The 24,846-nt window shown below is 43.4% G+C and overlaps 1 protein-coding gene across 17 annotated transcripts in view; it reads right to left on the bottom strand.

The window, feature by feature from the left end:
• The window catches only part of MYT1L (myelin transcription factor 1 like), a 1,655,431-nt gene that overhangs the window by 1,098,445 nt on the left and 532,140 nt on the right, over positions 1-24,846 (bottom strand). For all 17 annotated transcript variants that reach the window (XR_011260403.1, XM_069606035.1, XM_069606050.1 and 14 more), the window contains one exon: positions 6,459-6,575. The gene's annotated coding sequence lies outside the window, so the exon portion shown is untranslated. The remainder of the gene's footprint in view (positions 1-6,458; positions 6,576-24,846) is intronic.

Here is a 24,846-nt window from a genome sequence, read left to right as displayed (position 1 = left end):
TGGGCAGGAGTGTGCTCACTGGTGCACACTAATATGCTATCATTAGTCATGCTGCGAAAGGACATGAAGCTCAATGAGTTCCCAAAAAATGACACTAACAGAAGGAAGAAGACATTTGTAGAAGAGGAACAGATACACAACAGCGAGAAGCCGGCAGAGTTGAAGAGAGTAAGGAGAGGAGGTAATTACTTCTTAGAAGCATCAGAAACAGCACTCGATGAAGTACCAGCAGAGCACTGGCTCTTCAAAAGGACACATATGTTCTTCGCATCATTTATTCCATCTGTAGAGACTTATACAAATGTGAAATGGCTGCAGATTGCCCGTTGGGAGCTGATGTTGATGATAAAATCCACAGTGAATGGGTTCAACACAATAAAGAAGGAACTCCGAACAGTAAGGTTGGTGGTGCTCCAGAATAGATATGTTCTGGACCTGCTGACCGCAATGGAAAGAGGAGCGTGTGCAAGAATAGGGAGTTCCTGTTGTACATTCGTACTTGCCAACAATGAAGATAAAGGCACACTGACTGAAGTGGTAAATCAGCTATCACAGATGCAGGCAAAAATGGAGGAAGAAGCCAAGGGTCCTGGAAAGGACCAGAGCTGTATAGCTTACATATGGACATGGATGCCGTTATGGCTATCAGATGGGCTGAAGGTGATATTGAGAGCGCTAATATTGGGAGGAATAACAATGTGCGTGGTGAAAATGTGCCTCGCCCAGTGCCAAAAGAGAGCAGAAGGAATAAAGGTCTTGCTGGATGTGAATATAGGAGGTGCAAGAGACATGACTCTGGAAGAAAGAGACAGGCTAAGGGAACCTATAGTGAACTGTCAGTTATTCCCACACGAGACAATGAAGCTAGACAACCTGTTCGATGTGAAGTACTATGAAGAAAAATGGGTGTGGTGCAAACCAGAAGGAGTGTGCAGTTATATGGAATGGACGTTCGGCGATCATGTGAATTACTATGAACAGCTCAGAGGTACTACGAAGATATGGCAAACAAGAGCAAAAGGATTAAAGTATGGAGATGTGGTCGACAGGTCGACCAGAGGGGGTACTGAAGAGGGAGTCCTGAGACCACCCCTTTGAGCCCCAAGTTTATGTCAGGACGAAGGACAAGAAACGCTCACCGCCATTCATCTTATGTTGGACTGATCTCGAGTGTACCAATGATCAACAAGTACACTGAAAGGTATCCTCTCAGCCAGCCATACAGACTGAATACAATGCAAATCTTTCCATATGTGGGAGAAGAGCCTGTGATCATGGACAGGGAAACCTATATGAACAGCCTTACCTAAGCACCAAAAAGCCATGGTACTGACATCATTAGTGACACCACAACATAGCAGCGTTAGGCATGAAGCACATGTGCAGTCCGCACTTCACCACATGAACACACACTTGTATACATGAAGAACATGAGCACACAGTTCTATAGCTGGAGGACAGATACATAAACATAATGTCAGTGCTTATATTATTTTTACCTTAAGCCAAATGCAGTAATTGCGGAACCGCAAGGCACAAGAGATCCTGAGCAAGCTTGCTGATGCTTGAAGCCAATAGTCGTGTGGACATACAGGAGTATATATAGATCCTGGCTGAACTACATATAGCTAGACTATAGGGAATGTAACACAACATGGGCAATAAAACCATATTAAAAGGTTTAAGAAAATTACAGCAGGCCTCAAGCCACAGAGCACGGGACGAGGAGAAGCTGATCCAGGCCAAACAGAGAATAAGACAGGCAAAGACGAGCTAACAGCCAAGGTCAGAGATTTGAGAACGCATTCCAATCTCTAGATGACAGGGGGCAGCTGCAGAAAATAAGAATAAATCCTCATAAATGCGAGCTGCAGAGGTCAAATTCGTTGTCTCTAAATACGTGATGCAGCCAGATGGGACAACGGATTGTCATCCTCGGTGAGAAAGAGGTACCCGGTCCCCGTACAACAAGATGCTGGCTGCAATAAGTGTTGCAATGCTAGGAGAATATTCTCATAGACAAAGGTAGACTACGGGCCTCATTATGACCCAGGTGGTAAGGGGTAAACGGTGCCGTAAAAGGTGGTGGCGCCATTAACCCCTTACCGCCTAATTACGAGGTCCCTTTGCGGGTTCCCACCTTAACGGCTGGTTTTACCAGCCATTAAGGATTGGACCCGCAAAGGGACCTTGGAGGTAATTACGGTACTGCAATTTGCGGTACCGTAACTACCTCCTTCCCCATTTCTATTGAGCCCTATGGGGGCAAAAATGGGAATGGAGAAGGGCCAATGATGAATGGGGAATTACCGCCCCGCCAACCTTGGAATGGGGCGGTAATTCCACCATTCACCATGGCGGAGTTGGTAAAATACCGGCGGCAACCATGGCGCTACTAGCGCCATGGTTACCGCACGGGTCGTAATGAGGCCCTACACCAGTTACAGTACAGACACGTTCACATCACCTTGAAGAGGTGCACAGCGAGCTGAAATCTCCATTGAGTCCCAGGCCTGTGGGTATCAGCTCTGACAGATCACAGTTTAGTATTCCAGGGGTGGATGGCAAGGGGCATGAACCAATGGTGAGCCCACTGCTAACAATGTAATACAATAGTTTTTGGGGACAGGACAGACCAGCCACCTGACATGTAAGAGCCAGTAGAATAAAAGCTATATGTGATCATATACGTTATTAGACTCTAAATATCCAATCCCTCAGCCCAGACTGTGACTTGGAAATCGAACAAAACTCGCCTGTGTGCCACGAAATGGTGTGAGGTACCAGAATCTTCCTCTGTTATTGTATTGACCCATGTTGGTTTTGCCGTCTGACTGAGTCCTCCGTTTATTCTGGGGAGGGAGTTAGGACCTCTGAGTCCACGGACCCCCAGCATCACTCTGGCATACCTGTGAGTCCCACCTAACAATTTCTGTTAGTAGATCTTGTTCAACGTTATTTGTATGATGTCTTGTGAATTTATGTAAAATATATTGACAGGTGGTAAACTATAATGAAAGAGTGTCATACACAATGATGGAGAAGCACTTTTTTGAATATATTGCACATTACTTTGAGTTAGTAATAAACATGTGTTTCTTGATTCAAAAGCAAAACTATTATGTACCCCATCATAATAGTGTCTGTGCTTTGGAGAGATATAGTGCACTTATCCCTCCAGGTCACAGCAAGGTATGCAGTGTCATCAGCTATGATTCTCTCTTCCCTCTGCCAGCCCTGGTTGCTAAACGACTTTGTCTGGAACTCACACCTTTTATGACTAAGTTCGTTAACCTCTCTCTTGCTCAGGGATTTGTCCCAGATGCTTTGAAAATGTCGATTGTCACCCCCTTGTTAAAAAAAACTGGACTGGATCCAGAAGACTATGGCAATTATTGCCCTATTGCAGGTCACCCCTGGCCAGGTAAAATTTTAGAGAAAGTAGTGACTAAACAGTTACAGGATTTTGTTGAGGATCACTGCCTACACCATCCTTTACAGTCGGGCTTTCGTCCACTGCACGGGACAGAGACTGCACTCACGGTGGTCTGGGACGACATGTTGCAGGCAGGAGATGATGAGAAACTTTCCTTGCTTGTAATGCTCAATCTCTCAGCTGCATTTGATACGGTGGATCACAGTGTTTTGTAAGATCGCCTAAAAAATCTAATCAATGTGGGTCCCAGGGCACTCCATTGGTTTACATCTTTTCTTACTGACCGTCAGCAAAGCGTTCAAGTGGGGGGTTTTCTTTCAGAAATACTTTCTCAGTGTTGTGGGGTGTCACAGGGATCAGCTATCTCCCCACTTTTGTTTAATATTTACCTTCGTGCTCTGATGAACATTTTGGAAAAATATAATCTTAGGTTTCACTCCTATGCTGATGATACTCAGCTGTACATCATACTTGACGATGTAGAGGATGCTCTTACTGTGGTCACTAGCTGCCTAGATGAGATAAGCACCTGGATGGAGGAAAATTGGCTGCAATTGAACCCAAAAAAAGCAGAGGTGATTCTGTTTGGGCCTAAACATCTCCTTGTAGGAGAAAAATGTCCTCCTCCTCCTCAGTTTTTGGGGGCTAGCCTTAAATACTCCACCAAGGTCAACAATTTGGGCTGTATCTGGCAGAGTGACCTGGGATGTAATGCCCAGGTCTCAGCCAAGGGACAGCCCGTATTCTATAATATCCGCCTCTTGCGCCAAGCTCTACCCTACGTGCCTAAAGCAGATTGTGCTGTAGTGGTGGGAACACTGGTCAATTCAAACCTTGACTACTGTCATGGTCTTCTGGCCGGAGCACCAAATAATCAAATCCATCGTCTCCAGAAAGCACAAAATGCTGGACTGGTCTTTGGTGTACCCAAAAATACTCACACATCCGGTCTTCGTCGGTCACTACACTGGCTGACAGTCGAAGATCGGATTAAATTTAAGATTGGCTGCTTGGTTTATCAATGCCTGCACGATATGGCACCAGCATACTTGATAGATAAGTTGAGACAATACCAACCCACTCGCACCAACCCACTCGCACTCTCAGGTCAGAGGATCATTTCCTTCTTGTAATTCCTAGGATGAAGTACAGGTCTAGGGGAGATTGGTGCTTTTCAGTGACGGGGCCCAGATTGTGGAATAGTCTTCCGTTATATCTGAGACAAGCCAACTCCCTGATGACCTTTAGAGCAGGTCTTAAAACTCATCTCTTTAAATAAAGCTGTTATTATGACTATCTTTGTTTGCTGTATAGTTCTGTCTATCTAGTTGGTCTTTTTGGCCATCTGAGTGTCATCTTCTTGTTCCATCTGCGCCAGGATACGATTCGATTTGTTGTGTGCGCGCTTATAAATACCTCAAAATCAAAATCAAATCAGCTATCCTCTGACTACAACCCTTTAAGAAAGTACTCTACCTCCAGGCTTTCACTCTGGTTCTGGATCTCATAATGTCCTGGTTCCAGGGAATGGCTGGGATGCCCAACAAGTCCTACTTTGTTCACAATTCCTAGACTAATGGAAAGTCCTTGTGGCATGTGAAGCAAGATGCTCATGCCTCCCCTTGCCAACTCTGATGTTGGTCGAGGACCGGATATCCCCCCATATTGACCGTTCCCTGCTTATGCAGTGCATTGCAGTGTTAGCCATGTATGGGAAGGACGAGAGTCCCTTCACAGTTTGGACATGCCATTGCCTAGTCTATTCAACGTGAATTTCACCAAGCCTAAAGCCGCAGGAGTCATTGTCAACTCAACAACTTTGTAGAGGATCTATCCCACCCTTTCATCATTACATTGTTTTATGCTGCTGTCAGTTTTTGTGAAAGAGGGTTCAATGTCAATGTTAGTCACATTCGGGGCTTCCCTTAACAAAGCCAATCACTTATCCACGTATTATGAAACAGTATTAGCATAATTGATCTAAAAACATTTTACCTAAAACATTTGATCACATTTTTTGACCTTCTTTTCGGTCAAATTTAATTAAATATATATACGGGGTGGGTAAGGGTAAAGATTAGGTTGAGGGGAAGTGAAGAGGGAGGTTGCGGGGGTTCTACCCCCCACATTTTAGACCCAAAAAAAGGTCAAATAAACTAGATCAAATGCAATTAGGTCAAACATTTTAGGTCAAATGGACCCAAATTTATGAGACATTTACAGTGACATGATGTACACAAAGGTGATGGCTCAGTGTAATATGATAACAAAAGCAGCCTCGTCATATTATTTTGGTCTGGCCAATATTAACACCAGGGGAAGGGGTGCCATCCAATCAGGTCACTCAGAACGCTAGCTACAGCTGTTAGTGTAAGCCTTCTTTCCATTCTTTCCTGCAGAGCCACTACATGTACCGCCATGTCTTTTATCTGCAATAGCCCAGTTTCCATAGTCCCTCCTTACCCGGTGACCCTGATTCTTCCGAAATTACATCCCCCCATCAGCCGGAGCTCTTTGTCCCTGACTATCACCTGCTGTCATAGAGAAAATAAAGAGTCAATCATGTTATTATTTCCTGACTGTTATTTAACTTTTTGTAATACTTTTTGGTGGGAAATTCGCACACGCGAGTCATGCAAAGCAGGTTTCCCGCAACAACCAAAAACTGTTAACAACCCAGTGGAAATGCCAAGGTGCTCGTAGCCTTCATGGACCTGTCTCTGTGCAAGCTTGGAACGTTATGGCCCTGAACCCTCGCTGGGCTCTCGCTTCACTCGAGCCTGCCTTGGCTAGGACTGGGGAGCCATTAGCAGCCAAACCCACCCCAGTACATGGCTATTAATGCTCCATTATATTGTGCTTTGTTCAACATTGTATGGAATTCAACAGTTGGAGCCAGACTCAATAAATATCAGCACAAATAATGATATTTCACTGAATTCACAAAGGGTCCTCCAAATGGCATTACAAAACGAGTGTGTGGCTAGGCCCTGCAGTAAAAGCACCCTAGCCATTGCTGTACCTGAATTCACTTGGTGATGAAATCGCTCTTTGGTCCAGTCTTGACGTGTGGAGCTTGTCACATCAGGTGTTGGTCCGGGGATCTGCTGATTCACCAAATTCCCTCCAAGTTCATTTTCTAAAAATAAAACGAATAACATGAATTTGTTCAAAACTATTTTATTTTCTAGTAGCTTCACACAGAAACAAACTAAAAGGCAAACGTTCCTCTCTATGTTTGTTTATCATTGAGATACCCTAAAACATTCTGGTAAAAACAATTCTCAAAACAGCGCCCTGTTGATGGATATTTAGGCGCTAATGTTCAGTTTAACTTTCCCTATCTGAGAACAAAATAATTGTACATGAGGATTTAGAAGGAGGTTGCACTGTTCGTTTATGTATTGGCTCTATCTCTACATTTTCAGAATCGAAGATTCTAATTACATTTGGTACATTTCAAAAGCAGACAAGCATTCAGTAGGGCAGCAGCCAGGGACGTCATTTGGGGGACACCAGGGGTCGTAACTGCGGTTTCCATTTCTACCCCTGTGGCTAAAGAAAATGTAAATGTTTTTTTATTTTTCCTTCTTACATTGAAGCTCGTGGGCTGTGGCTAGGAGTGCCTGGAATTTATGCTGAGGTCTCTTAAAAAAAACAGGTGGTTCCACAAGTGTAACACTTTGAGCAGTGACCCTAATTAAGAAAGAATAGGAATAACAAATAATTTGTTTTTTTGGAATTCTATACAATCAATGCTAGACTTAATAAAAGAAGCGAAAGGTCATGTTCCATCGCTTCCCTTGATGTCACTTTGGGACGGGTTCAAATGACATCACTGCCTGTGATGTCATCAGAGGTCAAGGGGCATGTGATGTCACTGCCGCTACCCCTGGCATTTTGGTGAAATGACGTCCCTAGCAGCAGTGCAGTGTATCGTAGCAATCGAGGGTCCCTTAGGGGCTCACCATGCTGTTAACGAGAAGCTGAATTCAGAGGTGCCCCCTTCTGCCCCCTCTGCACTGGACTGCATGGTTTTTCTTTAAAGAGAAGGAACGGCTCTGTTTACTGACCCAATCAGATATAAGCAGGCCATCATGTGTTTGCAAGCATAGAGATTGCATAAGAGTATACTGGAAACATGGTCTGTGTTCATCTAATTGCTATTAAGATAATGCTCCAGGTATTTTCATGTCACAAAAACCTTGTATGATTTATCATTTCAGCGTGCATAATTCAGCATGTTGGCTAATGTGGGCAAGGAATTTAGAATGTTTACACTAGGTTGCAATAGAAGTTCATTCTTGGCCTGAATACATATTTGCAGTGGAGCGGGGGAGGAGAGGGCAATGCCTATTATATGTTTTTACAGATAGTGTTAAACCACATGATGGTCTTCCTATTATCAAATTTATAATAGTTGCTTTCTTACTTAATAATTCACGCAGTCGAAATAATCTTATTAAATATATGGACTCTCTGAATAGTTGCTGAACTGACAACTGCTCCATATCACTGTGATACTCGGGACAAAGTGATTTTGAAAGAGCTATATGTGGAATAAATGCACCCCAATGCCAGTGACAAATGGCCATATTAATGAGTCGACTATAATGCCTCTATGCATTTCAGTGTAAAAGGTTTCAGAGACTGTGCTGATACCACCTTGTTCCATGCCCCACACCCCTTGCCCACCTTCACACTACTCTCGAAACCAATGTTTAATGTGCCCTCACCTACCCCCCTAAAAACAATTCAGGAAACATTCGAAAAAAACAGCCATGTTACAAAAGGCGGTGAAACGGCTGTAACCAAGGGGCGGTTCCTTGAAGACTAAGTGAAGGTGTCGAACGGGAAATCATATCATGCCTCTTCTATTGTACATATTGGCCTAAACCCAGTCGCTCTGCGAAGAAATCCGCACTGCAAGGTCCTGACCTTAAATCAGTATTAGCCGCCATTTTAGGTTAACCCGCCATTTTGATTCTTACTCCAAAGTCATCCTGTGTTCTAAGATGGTGGACAGTGTTGTTCTGATTGTGACATGGTCGTCTTGACCTCTGCATACGAGTTAATGTATAAACTGCCTGCAGGCCAAATGCTAGGGTCATGCAATGAGACCTTGTCCTTCGTTGACCTTTGGATAAAGGATTACCTGTGCCAACGATACTAATCCATAAATATATATTATGCACAATACTGTTCGAACATTTAATGGGAACACTTGTTTGACTATATTGTATAAGAGTATGTATGAAGGCTCAGTGCGGAATCCAAAGACACACTGTCGCTAGTGTAACCTGTTGGAGTATGTATTAAGGATAATCCATAAAGGTATAGATGCAGAAATTAGGAACAAACTCGGCATGAACCCCCTAGCCCAAGTAAATGGTTAACGTGCAAATGGGCTGGACATCAGATTACATACTGAGTAAAAGGCATGACTATCCTGATATACAGTCCCACTCACTGGACACACCGAACAGGGCTGGTATTCGCTGTGTTGTACTGAGGGCCTGATAGCTATCTGTTGCTTTGTTCTTTGAAACTGTTCAGTTGTAGAATAAAGATCTGTGTATCTTTTCAAACCCGTGTTGGTGCATTTCCTTTTGGGGTACTCAGCCTCGATATTCTCTTTTTTGCTTTCACAGATGGCGCCCGAATAGGGACCCTCAAGATTGATGCCAGCTCGTCGAAGGTTAACGCGGATATCGGACCGGGATTGGACAGTGTAAAGAGGGCCCCTTTCCTGAATGAGAAGTGACACCTCAGCAGCAGTGCACGGCCCGCGCCCTGGACGGCGAGCACGTGGTCCGAGTCGGCATCTTGACGAGGGTCCACATATCGAGGCGGGCAGATTTGCCAAAATCACCAAACATGAGGTAAAATTTGTTAGAAAACTTTGAAATCCGATCAGACCTCCTTAGGCTTGATCAGGTGAGTCGTGACCCGATTCTTAAGTATCCTGATCATTTGTTTTGGCGCATTGCACTCGCGAGTTCAATTACTGACCAGGTAACACAAGTATTCTGATATGCCTGGGAAATTGTCTGCCTGCTTCAGGGCGTTATTCCGTAGCGATAGACAATCTTTGAAATTTGGCCGACCGGCACCAATGGAGGGGTCGCCGGCATGTACTATGTACTGTAAGCACGGCATTGGTAGTATAGTATTTAATGATATTTGGCACAGACAAACTCGACATGCTTCCGAACTTCAGTGGCCAATCAATGGTAGTTTTGTAATTCCTCGTATTGAATACTTAGAATCCATTTTATTAAAGAAAAAGGCTAGACCTGCACCATTTGACGTATTACAGAATTGGAAGATAGAAGCTTTGCAGCACCTTAAAAGTAGAGAAAAACATGCGCGCCGTCATAAAACGAACGCCGAAAAATCATTGTTATATGACCAAGATAAACAGTCTGAGTCAGCTAGGAATATGGATAGGGCTTTTTCACTTGGTATCCAGAAAATCTATCCTTCTAAAGACTTTCATGTTTCTGATGAATTCATTGATAAATTGTTAAATGAACGAAGGTCTGGTGCCACTGTGCCACCTCTGTATGTTCCTCTTCCTGCTGGGTTGCCTCTTCCTGCTATTATTTCTCCTCCTGCTCCTCCTGCTGCTCCTATCGTTCCTCCTGCTGATCCTCTGCCTCCAGTTGATGGTCCTCCTTTTGTCGCTGCTCCTCCACCTGCTCCCCCACTTTTGCCTGTTTGTGCCAGTGATAGCACCTCTGTTGAATTTGCCTATTCTCCCTCTTCCAAGTGGTTCTATACCTCTGGTGGTAGATGAGGGAGCGGGATCGGGGGTTGTCACTCGCAATACTGTACCTCCAGAGAAGAAACGTGAGTTAATTGCGTGGGCTAGGCACTGCATGGAGAAGGGTGATCAAGCAAATGTTTTTGCCACACTTTCTAATATGGACAATTTTCCTGAGAAAAATGTTTTTATTGAAGGATTAGGGATTCATTTGTGTGTAATGTGGGACAAGTTAAACGATACAGATCTCCCACAAGGGTTGAGGGATCTGAACACTTTAGCGTTCTCTAGAGACACTGCGGAGAAAGTGCAAGAGCATGTTGAGACGGTATTTGAGTATACAAAGGAGTTGGAAAGGTTACAGAATGAGGAAGAAGATGGAGATAGCTTGGACATTATGTATGTGCAGAAATGGTTCCTTCCTTGTCGTAAATTGATAACTGAGGAAACGCGAATTTGCACAAAAGACGCAATTAGATGGATTTCAGACACGTCGATAACTCCTGTTGAAGTATATGACACATATAGCCAGTATATGCCAGAAATACAGAGGAAAGTGATGCATGTAATGGTAGAATACCTACAGGATGAGTGTGTAAAAAGAAAGATTTGTTGTCCCGCAGAGTTATTGGGTATTTACAAGAGAGCTTTTTCATTTGACACTGCTTTAGCGCTCGATTTGGCTCTGTTGCTTAGTAAGCATTCGGAGTTGCCTACTTCTCAGTTGCCTATGAGAGAAGTTCCTCCGACATTTGTCCCAAAAGTTGTGATTCCTGCTAATATTGCAGCGGGTACAGTTGCTCAGGAAATCCCTGCACATTATGTGTCACAGTTTGTTCACATCCCGTTCTTCAGACAGGAAGTGAACACCATTAGACAATCTATTCCCGACATTAGGAAAAATCCGACAGGGTTCTACAAAGAAATAGAGTCTGTCTTGCAATCCTCAGTATTCACTTTAAGTGATATTGATCTGTTATTTCCTGTACTCCTGCCCGTATATTTTTGTAAACAGGTTACAACTATAGACAATGTAGCGGGGCTAGGAGATACATGGGTTAACATAATTATACTCAATGGAGAAAGGCCAGCTGCTGAAAGACAACCTCAGGTGATACTAACTTTACCTGACAGAATAGTTGCAAAATTAAAAACTATAATTCCCGAAAACAGAATTATTTGGGACAAGCTTGCTGCATGTGTCCAAGGGAAGTCTGAGGGTGCTACCGAGTTCTTTAATCAGTTCGAACAGGTATTTTCAGATTTCAGTGGACAAGACTTAGGCACAGAGTCTGGGAAAAGATTATTCGTAGACAAATTTGTGCGTGGACTGCTGCCTGACATCCAGTCGCAAATTATGTTTTCTGAGAGCGCTTGGAAAGCAAAATCTCAATCAAAAGTACTGCACATGGCTCAGTACTACGAGAATCATGTCAATCATGAAAAAAAAGAGTTGAAAAGAGAAAGGTGATTTACACAAGTATTATTACAGCAAATCATTAGAGACCCCAGAGGGGGTAATTCACAAATCAGAGGTCAGTATGTTCCACAAGGAAATGTGCTATTGGATCTGGTAAACATTAATCAGTGTGCATACTGTAGACAAGAGGGTCATTGGCGTGCACAATGCCCGATCCTCCAACAGAGGTCAAATAACACATTTGGGAATATGGGTAGACGATCCAGAGGTCGCCCGGGTGTAGGGGGCCCTGGTAGAGGTCAGTTTACACATGATTCACAGCAACCTTTTTCACAGGACAATCAGGTACAGAGTGTGGATAATAGGAACATTTTCGATCATCCTTCTGTCACTTATCTCTCTGAAGAACTTCCTTTCGACGACATTCTGTTTCACTATTATTGCCCGAAGCAGGGTTTGGAACCAACGCCTATTCCCATTAATCAGAAAGGTCCCTACTTTGAAATGATAGTGGGAAATAGGAAACATCTATTCTTGATAGATACAGGGGCACAGAAGTGTTCCATTGATCATTCTTGGGTTCCAAACATTCCACTGTCAGGGCAAACCAATGTTTCCGTAGGGTTTTCTGGCACACCAGTTGTCTGTGCGGTTTCTTCGCCGGTACCTATTTCTTTGGGTCCATTTATGAACCATTGTCCATTCCTTTTGACTTCGAATTGTGGAGAGAATTTGCTGGGGTTGAATCTGTTGAAGGAATTAAATGCGGTAATTCTTCTGATGGAGTGCGTTTAACGATTTCACCACAGCAACTTTCTGTCTCTCAATTCTTGACTAGACCTTTGCCGCCGGAATTTAGTGATGTTCCGGAGTGTTTATGGGCAATTGACGACAATGATGTCGGTGTTTTGGAAATTGAGCCTGTTAAAATTGTCTTGAAACATAGAGTTCAGCTGCCACGTATTCCACAGTATAAGATTTCAGTCGATGGTGAGCAAGCTTTGAAATGCATCGTCCGATTTTGTGCATCGAGGGGTGATTGAGGAAATTGCAGGTAGTTTGTGCAATAGTCCGATTTAACCCGTGTACAAAAAAGGTGATAATGCAATTCCTTTTCATTTCATAATTGATCTGCATGCCATCAATAGGATCGTCGCTCCACAATTTCCAATTGTGCCTGATGTGACAACGATATTGACTATGATCCCGGCTTCAGCGACTCACTTTAGTGTTGTAGATCTAAAGAATGCTTTCTTTAGTATTCCTATACACAAGGACAGTAGATAGCTGTTCGTGTTCACCTTAGGGGGATGCTCGTTTACCTTTACCCTTTACCCGTGCACTGCAAGGTTACACGGAAAGTCCTAGCTTCTACAGTAGGGCTTTGAAAGAACAGCTTGATACCCTTGAGTTGCCCTCTACTTGTACACTCCTTCAATATGTTGATGACTTGCTTTTAGCTGCTGACTCAGAGAGCGCTTGTAAGGAGGGCACTGTGTTATTACTTATCCACCTGGCTAAACATGGACATATAGCTTCGGTAAAAAAATGTCAATATTGTTGTCAGGAGGTCACCTATTTAGGCTATCTCCTGTCAAAGGAGGGAAGAAGGTTGACGCCTGAACGGATAACACTAATATCTAGCATGTCTGTCCCAAATACACAGAAAGAAGTTAGAGCCTTGATAGGAATGGCTTCTTACTGTAGGCAGTGGATCCCCAACTTTTCACTAGTGATTAAGCCGATGTTGGCTCTAACGAAGAAGTGCATTTCTTCGCCATTGCCGTGGAACATGGAGCACCAGCATGCATTTGATTTGCTCAAGACTGTGTTGTGCTCGGCACCGGTTTTGGGCACACCAAATTATGAAAAGGCCTTTGTGTTGTTTGTGCATGAATGTGATGGATGTGCTTTGGCTGTATTAACGCAGGAACATGGAGGGAAGAATAGGCCATTTGGTTACTTTTCTTCCGCCCTTGATCCTGTAGCATGCGCTTTGCCAAGATGTTTGCTTGCTGTCTCTTATGCTGCTGCATCTGTAAAACAGAGTGAGGTAATGGTCCTAGGCCATGCTTTAACCCTGATGGTACCTCACTCTGTGGATGTTCTACTGAACAGAACTCAAACGCAACACCTCAATTCCACACGGTTGACAAGATATGAATTGATCTTGTTTGCATCACACATACAAATTAGGAGGTGTTGTGTTCTTAATCCGGCTGAACTCTTACCTTTCCCGCAAGGTACTGCTTGCAGTGGCGAAGAGTCACATGATTGCCTTTACACTACCGAACAAGAGAGAAAGCGTAGAATTGATCTAAAAGATACTCCCTTGAATAATCCACAAGTGGAGCTGTTTTGCGATGGCTCCTGCTTCAAACTTCCGGATTGGTACATCCACAGTTGCTTATGCAATCACTATATTGAGTACAGTCGTGGAAACCAAGAGATTCACGCATAACTCCGCGCAGGCTGCCGAGATTATAGCATTGACCCGAACTTGTGAACTTTCCGATGGGCTTACTGTGAATATATACACTGATAGTCAGTATGCCTTTGGGGTGGTTCACAACTTTGGGAGACTTTGGTCAGAAAGAGGGTTCTTGACTTCACATGGTACAAAAATCCAGCATGGCTCCCTGATAGTACGGCTACTCTCAGTGCTTGCACTCCCTACTCAGTTAGCTATCGTAAAATGCACAGCGCATCAGAAGATTGTAGATGATATAGGAAAAGGGGAACGCTTTTGCTGATCAGATAGCCAAACAGACTGCCACTGATTTCTCTTCAGACATGTATACTTTAAGGGAGGCCACAAATGCCTGTACTATGGATGAGGGTATTGATTCCGTAAGGGATATCCAAGCTGATGCCACGCTTGAAGAGTCTAAGAGATGGGCTGAGGGATTGGGGAAACTTGATGATGATGGGTGTTGGGTAGACAGAGCTGAAGGGAAATGGTTACTTCCGGACGCGTACATCATGATGATGGTTGTTATGGCTCATGGTCCCACACACATATGTGCTCGTAAAATCACAAAAATGTTCTAAAAAGTATGGGTAAATGATAAAATCTCTAAAGTGGCTGAACGCTTAGTTCAGGAATGTATGATCTGTTTACAGCACAATGTGGCAAAGGGCACATCAACTCCAAGGGGTAGTTTTGGTCCACCTTCTGTCACCTTTGAGGTCATCCACTTTGATTTTATTGAGATGGAACGGTGTAATAACCTGAAGTACGTGTTAGTTGTCATCTGTGCTTTCAGCAAATGGGTTGAGACTTTTCCTGTTAAAGACGCTACAGCCATGACTACTGCAAAGACTATGTTAAAAGAATATTTCCCGAGATTCAGGCTACCAAGAGTCATCTGGTCAGACAATGGTCCACATTTTATTGCTGCTGTAATTCTGCAGATATGTGCGGGATTACAGATCGATAAATGGTTCCATTCGGCCAGACACGCTCAGAGTGGCGGACTAGTGGAAAGACACAACGGCATCATCAAAAACAAGCTCGCTAAGACATGTGCCGGCACCAAACTAAAATGGCCGGACACCTTACCGATCGTGTTGTTATCAATGCGTACAACCACTCAAACTAAGACTGGGCTCTCTCCCTTTGAGGTGGTTATGGGGAGGCCTGCTAATATCTGGAACATTCCAAAATGCTGTTCTTTCCGAAATGTTGAAAATGTACTTCTTTCAGATTACTGTAGCCAGTTGACTAAAAACATGTATTTGATTTATCACCAGGTGCGAGAGGCTTTACCTGTAGGATACGCGGGCCCCGGTCACAGCATACGACCTGGGGATTGGGTCCTCGTAAAGTCCTTCGAGCGATCTTCTTGCCTTGCACCTCGTTGGCGTGGCCCCTTCAAAGTCCTGCTGGTCACACAGACGGCGGTGCGGGTGTCAGGCCAGAAAAATTTGATCCATGCGACGCATACCAAGAAAATTCCACACCCAGTGCCACACGATACAGAAGAAGCAGAACCCCTCATCAGTACTGCAACCAATGATCCCGAAGCAGTAACTAGCATCAAAAGTGTGTCGGGGATTCTCCCTGATCCTGTGAGGTCTGGGGAAACAGCCATTTCATCCCCTCACACAACCATTTTGTTTCCGGAGGCAATCCCCAATTGTGCCTCTGACCTTGCTTCCGCTCATTCGCTGCTTCCAGTGGGAAGTGACGACACGTTGTTCACGGATCAATCAGTACCAGGGATCACAAGGTACGATCTGCGTCCAAGGAAATAGACTTACGGCACGGTTCGGCTGTGCGCTCGGAGAAGAAGAAAGTCATCAAGGGCTTGCTTTTTGGCCCTCTTAATTGTTTGAAAAGGGGATTCTGTTGGCTACGGTTTGTGGAAGGACTAAGAAGTCGCTCGGCCTGGAGGTCGCCAGCCAAAAACACTGGTGCTTTCGTTTGAAGACTACAATGCCTGCAACCGCTTCTGCTCATACAGGACTAATAAATAAGCGTGTGACCAGCTGTGAAAATGGACAATTCGTAACGTGGGCCCCGAAAACATACTGCTGTTTTTTGAAAATGTTAATTGGTGTTATAATAGTCATTGTTTTAGGCTTCTGGTATCTAGAAGAAGTACATCAGCTTGAGAATGTACATGTACCTACCGACTGAACATGTACCTACTGCTTCTACTCCTTTCGTGCATCTGCACACTCTATCTCCTTGGGACTCTCAGCACAGACAGAGATATCATAATAACACACTATTACTCATCATGAATGCTACACATGCCATCTTTAACAAATCTAATTGTTGGGTCTGCTCGCATTTACCACAACATCGGGATAAGGGGCTAGGTTGGTATATTCATCCTTTGACAACTGCATGCAATGCTTCTCTTAGAGCACTATTCTTTGATCGCTGGAACAATAGCATCTCAGGGAACTTCGATGGGACTAATTTGAATCAGTTTGAAAAACGTGTTCTGACTCCCTTGGGATGCTCGCTCTTCGCAAATAGGAGTAATCCTAATGTTGCTTCAATTAGGCCTTCTGATAGACTGCCTCATCCTTTTCAATCCTTGATTTCTTTTAAAATGGCTCCTCTAGGCAATAAGGATGCCACGCCTCCTTCTTACACTGTTAACCATAGCCCCGATTCAGTTTCCTTCTGCATACAGAGGAATGGTACTTAGTCAATGGGTGATTTTAAAGGTTGCGCCAACGTTGAGAATTTGACTGGGGAGGACAGACCTTTGTATGAAGGCGAACCTGTCTACTTTGTTTGCGGTAATGTAGCATTTCCATGGTTACCCAGTGATTGGCAGGGAACTTGTTATTTAGGGATCTTGTTACCCGGGGTATTCATAGCCAGTACCATAGAAGTCTCAAAGGCTCGTCCATGACGGGACAAGGATGGTGACACTTCAGCACAAATTCTGGGCGATGTAGCTAAATCCTTTGCGCCATTTTGGGGACAAATAATTAACTCTGAAGATATCAGGAGACTAGCGAGTGTACTGGAGAGAACCATCGACCGGACTACTGACATACTCTATTATATGACGTTAGAACAGAAAGCAATAAGGTTAGTAGCACTTCAGACCCGGATGGCATTAGATGTCATCCTGGCTGACGTGGAGGAGTATGAAAATTAGTGGGGTCCGCTTGCTGTGTTTTTATGCCAGATTCCTCCCCAACTATTTTTAAAGCAATACAGAATCTGCATGTCTTAAGTTCAGAAGTGCATGTTCCTGAGGGGAACTGGGATCTTAGTGCTTGGTTCTGGAACTTCTTGCAATCTAGGTGATGGAAGCTACTTTCGGTCTTGCTGATTATCTTAGGAATCCTGCTGTTTCTTTGCTGCTGTATACAGTGTCTTCCTGGTATATGTTCGATGTTAGGAGGATGTTACACACAGGCGATGGGTACATTAGTACGCAAGGTATACGCCCCAGATGAGAACGCCAATGAATTTGTGCTGAAAGAAATTCTAGTAACCGATCTAATGGCAATTGAGATCTCCGATAGTGATTCGGGTTGTATGGACGATGAGCCGTGGAGTTATTCTTAAAGTGACTAGAAGCACTTTAGCGCTTGGCTTAGGCCAAAAGGAGGGTTTGTCGAACAGGAAATCATATCATGCCTCTTCTATTGTATATATTGGCCTAAGCCCTGTCGCTCTGCGAAGAAGTCCGCGTTGCAAGGTCCTAACCTTAGATCAGCATTAGCCGCCATTTTAGATTCATCCGCCATTTTGATTCTTACTCCAAAGTCATCCTGTGTTCTAAGATGGTGGACAGTGTTCTGCTTGTGACATGGTCGTCTTGACCTCTGCATACGAGTTAATGTATAAACTGCCTGCAGGCCAAATGCTACGGTCATGTAATGAGACGTTGCCCTTCGTTTACCTGTGGATAAAGGATTACCTGTGCCAACGATCCTAATCCAAGAATATATATTATGCACAATACTGTTCGAACATTTAATGTGAACACTTGTTTGACTATATTGTATAAGAGTATGTACGAAGGCTCAATGCGGAATCCAAAGACACACTGTCGCTACTGTAACCTGTTAGAGTATGTATTAAGGATAATACATAAATATATAGATGCATAAATTAGGAACAAACTCGGCATGAACCCCTAGCCCAAGGAAATAGTTAACCTGCAAATGGGCTGGACATCAGATTACATACTGAATAAAAGGCACGACTATCCTGATGTACAGTCCCACTCACTGCACACTCCGAACAGGGCTGGTATTTGCTGTGTTGTACTGAGGGCCTGATAGCTATCTGTTGCTTTGTTCTTTGAAACTGTTCAGTTGTAGAATAAAGATCTGTGTATCTTTGTAAACCCGTTTTGGTGCATTTCCTTTTGGGGTACTCAGCCTCGATATTCTCTTTTTTGCTTTCACAAAGGAAAGCAACATGCACTTTCATGGACTAGCAACGACGTGTGCACAGCAGGCGTACGGCACGCCCAAGTGATGCCGGGCATGCTGGGACATTTGACCAGATGTGCATTGCTGCATTGGGATGCAAGTTATCATTGTTCCCATCCTGATTGACTCTAGCTGTGCGATGACATCAAATAAATCTCTCATTAAACAGAGAACATTTTAATCCAAGAGCATAACTGCGATGAGACAGACAACTGATACTATACATAATATGCATCATAATCATCACCATTATATTAATAATGATTAATATTCGTCGTATTGCCATTATTATTATACTATTGCTATTGTTAGTCTTCACATTTTAATTCATGTACTATTCGTTTACTCAATAATGTCTGGCGTGGCAGGCCACACCGCCGGGTAATGGCCCGCAAATCCAAGTTAAAAGGCAAGGGACTTTGATTTGGACCAGCAGTGTTATCACCAGCCGAAGCAACCCGAGTCAGCTCTCGCATACATGTTTTTGGGGGTGTTTCTTTTGTATGAGGACTTTCTGAAGGTTTTAGGCGAGCCTTACAGGGCTAGTGGTTTGAATTAGATCGTGTTTGTCGAGCTTTCATGAAGCTGACTATTGAGCTCATTTGATCTGAGCCCCAAAAGGCCAGATTATTGACAAATAGGCTTCCTGGACTTGAAATGAACCGGATGTATATCATCCAGCCACTTTACCAACATGAGCTGATTCACCATCCTTCAAGCCAATAGGCTCCTCTGCATTTGTACATATCCCAGCTATATACACTGCCCGCCCTCAACGTTGTCCCCCTTCACTCATTTCCTCATGCATAACTAATAGGGGTCATGTTATAGATTGGTCTTTAGGAAAGCACAGCATTACCCATTTTAGGGCCTCGTTGAGTATGTGTCTAAGACACAAACTGTGCTAAGGATCTGCTTACAGTGAAACCAGTTTGGGTGGCACCTCGCCGACTTGCGTGCCAATCTGGAAAGCCCAGGCTAGACCTTTTCTCTAACATAAACTACTGAAAAGAAGTATGTATGATACCATTTGCTACTATGTGCTCCATACTGTAGTCCTGCACTACCCTATTTCCCACTAGCAAACTTTCAAGCACCTAAAATGTCAAGTTCCACATTGTTGGCACACCTTGCACTTGCTGCTGTAATGGTAAGTTTCGATTGTTCTGCATGTTCACTAATGCTATGTGGGCCTTCACAACATGTATAAAATAGCCACACAACATGGTGTGTCCTGTTCCCACGATGGCCACAATTCTGTCCAGCTTCAACTGGTCACATACAAGAAGATTCAAGCAATGCACAAAGCATGGGGCAGGTCTCGGGAGGATAGCTCAGGGACAACGTGCTTGCCTTGCAAGCAAGACAACACTGAGCAACACAGGTTCGCTCCCTGGGTCCGCACTATTACGTGTGTTATAAATAACCTATCATATCATATCATATCATGACAGTGGGTTCCCTCTAATAATGTAGACATTTGACCCACTCTTTAAGTCCAGAGGGTTGGAATGCGAATCAGTGGCTATAGCCTGTTTACTCTGATTGCAAAAAGAAATGATGTAAAGAGTAGCCATGTTTGCATGCCACTGCCCATGTTACTGATGGAGGAGCTTTTGGAGGCAAGCCCTTAGAACAGATGTTGGACTCTGTGGCCTTGAGCAAAAGTGTGTAGTGACACAAATATAATCTGATGTTTGTGTGCTGGTCCGACTGCATATCAGCTGTCAAGCGAACAGTATGGCACTTACCGTCCATCAGGACAGAATACACAGTTTTTGCAAGCTTTACAATTCCAACACTGCAGAAGCTGAAACAGTCAGTGTGCAAAGTAATTTAAAAGGGCTATGTGATCTTCATGAATGGCGTCATGTATTTGGTTATTATCTCTGCAATTAACTCGTTGGTTTTACGAGTTATATTGTGGTTTGTTGCATAGGGTGCGCTCTTGTCAAATATGTCAGAGATGGTTTGCCGATGCTTGCTAACCAACGGCATACCACACCCTGAATTTGCAGAACTTAAAACATGTTTCTGTAGTGAAGTTGCACATCTTTTCATCCAGCACTAATTACATGTGCCTTAGGCCCTCTGGGCAGTACTATCGTCATTGACGTGGCCTTCCCTGGCTCCTTTACATACTGATCTGAGGTGATATGGCTCTCTTGCTATCCAGGGCAAAATCATAGGTTTTTATTAGTGCAACTTAACCATAACGTCCCTTTAATGAAGTTTTTTCATTGAATTTCATAGGTTTTTATTAGTCCAACTTAACCAAAACGTCCCTTTAACAACGTTTTCTTCAGTGAATTTCATGGGTTTTTACCAGTGCATGCTATTTTCCTACAACTTACTAATATCATACTTACCAAATACAACAATATTTGTGTCCAATTTACAAAGTGTCACGTTAAAACTCTGACATTTCCCACCTTCTAGAATCATTGTTAACACATCCATACACTTTTTGCAACTATTTCAACTAGTTTTGCATCTATAGATATCTTTGAACATCTGACTTCATTGCGGACCTTCCGGACAGTGCCACATGACCATACGATGACGCGTGGCATGATGACGTGTACGAGAACCCGTCTGCACTTCACAATAAGATCCGTCCTTCGCGGACAGTTCAGAACTGCATTTTCTACTGATCTAGGAACTTTCAACTTCAAAATTTCCCTTGCACATCTCTGAAACCTTTTCGTACTCATTATCCATTACCAATCTAGTACACAGTACATACTTGGAAGAATTTTATCAAAACTGCTATTTATCTTAAAAATAGCATCAGTTATTGCCATCCCTCATCCCCAAGAGCCACCACCACCACCACCACCAGCTAGAGGACCTTCACAACAAAAAAAGCACAGTATTTTCAAAGACAATGAAGAGGACCAAGAAGATGAGGTAGAGGAAGTGCCTACTTCTAGCACCAAGATCGAATCATGGGTGTACCAGTTCTTTTCTACTGTTGGGAGTGTACCAAAGGCTAAAGCTACCAAAGTGAAATGCACTGAGTGCAATACTCAGTCGCAGACTACCTGGATAGTACTCCTATGGGACCACCTCCATGCGCCGCCACACCAAATCCAATGACCGCAATTCTCTCAGAAAGGTTATTCCTTTCTCAGCAAATAGTAAGCTGTCTTCCTCCACCTCATCTTCCTCAACAAATACTGTAACCACACAGTCTGATGTCTGCGGGCATTGGTGAGTTATAAATAAATAAATAAATAAATAAGCAGGGCTACGGACCATTATTGTCCATTGCAGCCCCTGAAATGGGGGATAAAGGCCATTAGCACCCCCGGTTTTCAAAGCGGGAACCCAGGGTGCTAAAACATAGATTTTTCTTATTATAGCGGTACACGTGCAGCGTCCCGCTGTAAAATGGAAGGATTATTCTTACTACAGCAGGACGCCTGCGGTGTCTCGCTGTAGGAAGGGCAATCCTTTTCCAAGACAGCCAACATGAAAAGAGAAGGTGGGGCTCCATACACAGCCCCTCTTCCCTTGCCATGGCAGCCCGCAAAACCCTATGAACATATTACCCCAAGCACTTTTTTTCCCTTTCAAACCTATCCTACCTTCAAATATCTTTACCACATAGCTGGTCCCAGGTAGACATAGCCACTTTAACACAACTTTTCGTCCCTAGCGGTCATGGCCAGTAGCCAGATTGTCCGTGCAATAACCTTATGCCATGACCCAGACACCTGGCTACTGCCCACGGCCACAGGCTATACCTCAGTCACCAAAGGTATATGACTATTTTTTGTACCTACATTATTACACTTGTCAAAAAATAAAACATGGGCACATTTGCAAAACCATGCTTTAATGTCCTTGCCAATGCTCCTCACGAGTTTGCTCGAAATTCGCCCCTGTTTTATTTTTTAAAAAGTGTCAAAATGTATGTACATACAATAGTCATATAACTTAGCCCCGACTCGACAAAATCCATTCAGTCTTTACACAAACATTGAAGGTTTGGTTTATAATCTTTCTCAAAACTTTTGTCCACATTCGTCAAAAAGCAACAAAGTTATAAGCCATCAAAAAATGTTGAGACCCCCCTCTAATTTCGCCCCCTCTTGAGAAAATCCCACCAAACTTTAGAAAACCATTTATATCTAGATCTAAAATCGTTTTGCCAAATGTTGTGCAGATTCGTCAAATGACACCACATTTATATGCCTTTACAATATTTTGGGACCCCCCCTCTAATTTTGCCCCCTCTTGACAGAATCCCAAAATAATTTGCAAAACCATTCAGGATTAGTTCTAGAATACAATTTCAAAATTACATGCAGTTTCATTGAGTGGCGCAAAAGTTTTAAGCCATCCAAAAACTGATTTTCCCCAACCCTGTAATGCAGAAATAGGTACAGATGTCATAGGACATCTGAAGTGTCCGTGAACACCACAGGACTGTCCAAGGACATCCAGAGTGTTCACGGACCTTCGGGGGGTAAAACAACCCGTTTGGCTTCTTATGGCCATATCCAATCGAATCCTCATCCCCACTCACCTCCCCAGAGATTGTTTGTCGAGTTTGAAAAGTGAAATGCTGCTTTTTTTAAAAAGTTTTCACCATGCTGTTCGCTGACCCCAAAAAATTCAGCGAATCCAAGATGGTGGCCGTTTCAAGAAAACAGATGCATTTCACGTTTTCTCACCATCCAATCAGCGGACGCGTCCCGGTGTTCGCGGACTATGCAAAAGTCTGCACATTTTTCTGGCCAATCGGAGGCCAGTCCGTGGACAGCACAGCCAATCAGAGGCCAGTCCTCAGACCGAACAGGTTTCCATTTTGCTAATTTAAAAAGAAACTACTGGACGGATTTACACCAAATAAAAAAATCACGCTTTCGGAACAAAGCCGCTGCTCCTGCCATAAATTTGGTGTAAATCTGTTCAGCGGTTTGGGCTGTAGGCGTGAGCAAAGTTTTTTCCCATTATGTCTATGGGAAAAAAAGAAATGTTTGGACCCCCCCTATAAGTTTTCCCACCCCTGGACCAAACCTCACCAAACTTTGCAAAATAAATTCAGAGTGGGCCGTATACTTTCTTTGCAAAGTTTGGTGAAGATTCGTCCAGGGGGAGCGGAGTAATAAGCCAGCCAAAAAGTGCTCTTCCTATGGAAACAGCAACTTAACCATAACTACATGGCCACGATATATATATATATATATGTATGCAGGAGCCTGAAGGGCTTTCGAAGACTCTGGCAACATTTCCAGACTCCTGCAGTGACTTCAGAGTAGTTATGCCCATCTGTTTGCCAGCAGCTGATGATCTAGTTCTTTCAGGAATTGTGGGCTTACTTTACTTGTCATAAAAATGGTTATAGTAATGCCACCAGTTTGGTAGAATCAAGCAAAGACGTATTATGTTCTCTCTCTCCCGAGAAAATAACTTCTTTGAACCAACTGCACCTTTTTACATTGCATTTTGTATTTGAACGCTAATTAGTAGCCAAGTAAACAAAACACCTGCTTGAATTAGGAATCAACATACATTTAAACATGTGCAAAAAGAACTGAAAACCGGACCAAAATCCTAATATGCTGCTACAATACTCTGAAAAAAAAGTCTAAAATCAGATATTTTACAGAGAAAACATTGACTGCCATTGTGCTACAAAATAGCTGGCTGAAAGTAACTACACTGACTAAAACAGCTGTTTTATGTTATCGGATATTTTACCAAGAGATAAAAACTGAATGAGACAGCGGCCTTCTTTAAAGCTTGGTCCTGATGGAACCTTGCGCTGATTTCAGTTTTTAATCTTCATCGATGGAATTAAACCAAAAGAGAACAATTGTATTCAAATAAAAACGATTCAGCCACAAACATACAGTGCAGTTGTCAACTGGTTGGATGGTGAGATGAAGAATGGCTCTGGAATAGGCGCAATCTCAAGGCATGCAAGTCCCTCTGTGCCTTATCTTCGGTGCACGTGATCCAGGCAACAAGTGTTGGTCATATCGCGTCATTTGCCGTAAGCTCCAGTATCCTGTCATTCAGGGCTGCCATAGAGACTGTTAAATCCATTCAAACCAACGTTAAGTCTGGTTCAGACAACGCATGCTCTTTATCTTTGCGAGCTTCTTGCAAGGGCTCCAAATCTCTGAAATCATTTTAGAGTTTCAAATCAAATGGTTAGAATAGTTAGAGCCAAATCATTGTAATCTGAGCCAGCTTGAGCCACACTACATTGGGTTTTATAATGCTTACTGCTATTACTGGTCACCGCGGCCATCACCAATGTGGATTCTGCAGTCATTACTACAATCAAAG

This window comes from Ambystoma mexicanum, chromosome 4p, assembly GCF_040938575.1.
Source record: "Ambystoma mexicanum isolate Mex_15411 chromosome 4p, UKY_AmexF1_1, whole genome shotgun sequence".
Classification (NCBI taxonomy): domain Eukaryota; kingdom Metazoa; phylum Chordata; class Amphibia; order Caudata; family Ambystomatidae; genus Ambystoma; species Ambystoma mexicanum.
The sequence above is the reverse complement of the archived record's forward strand: the minus strand, read 5'-3'. Positions and strand labels throughout refer to the sequence as shown.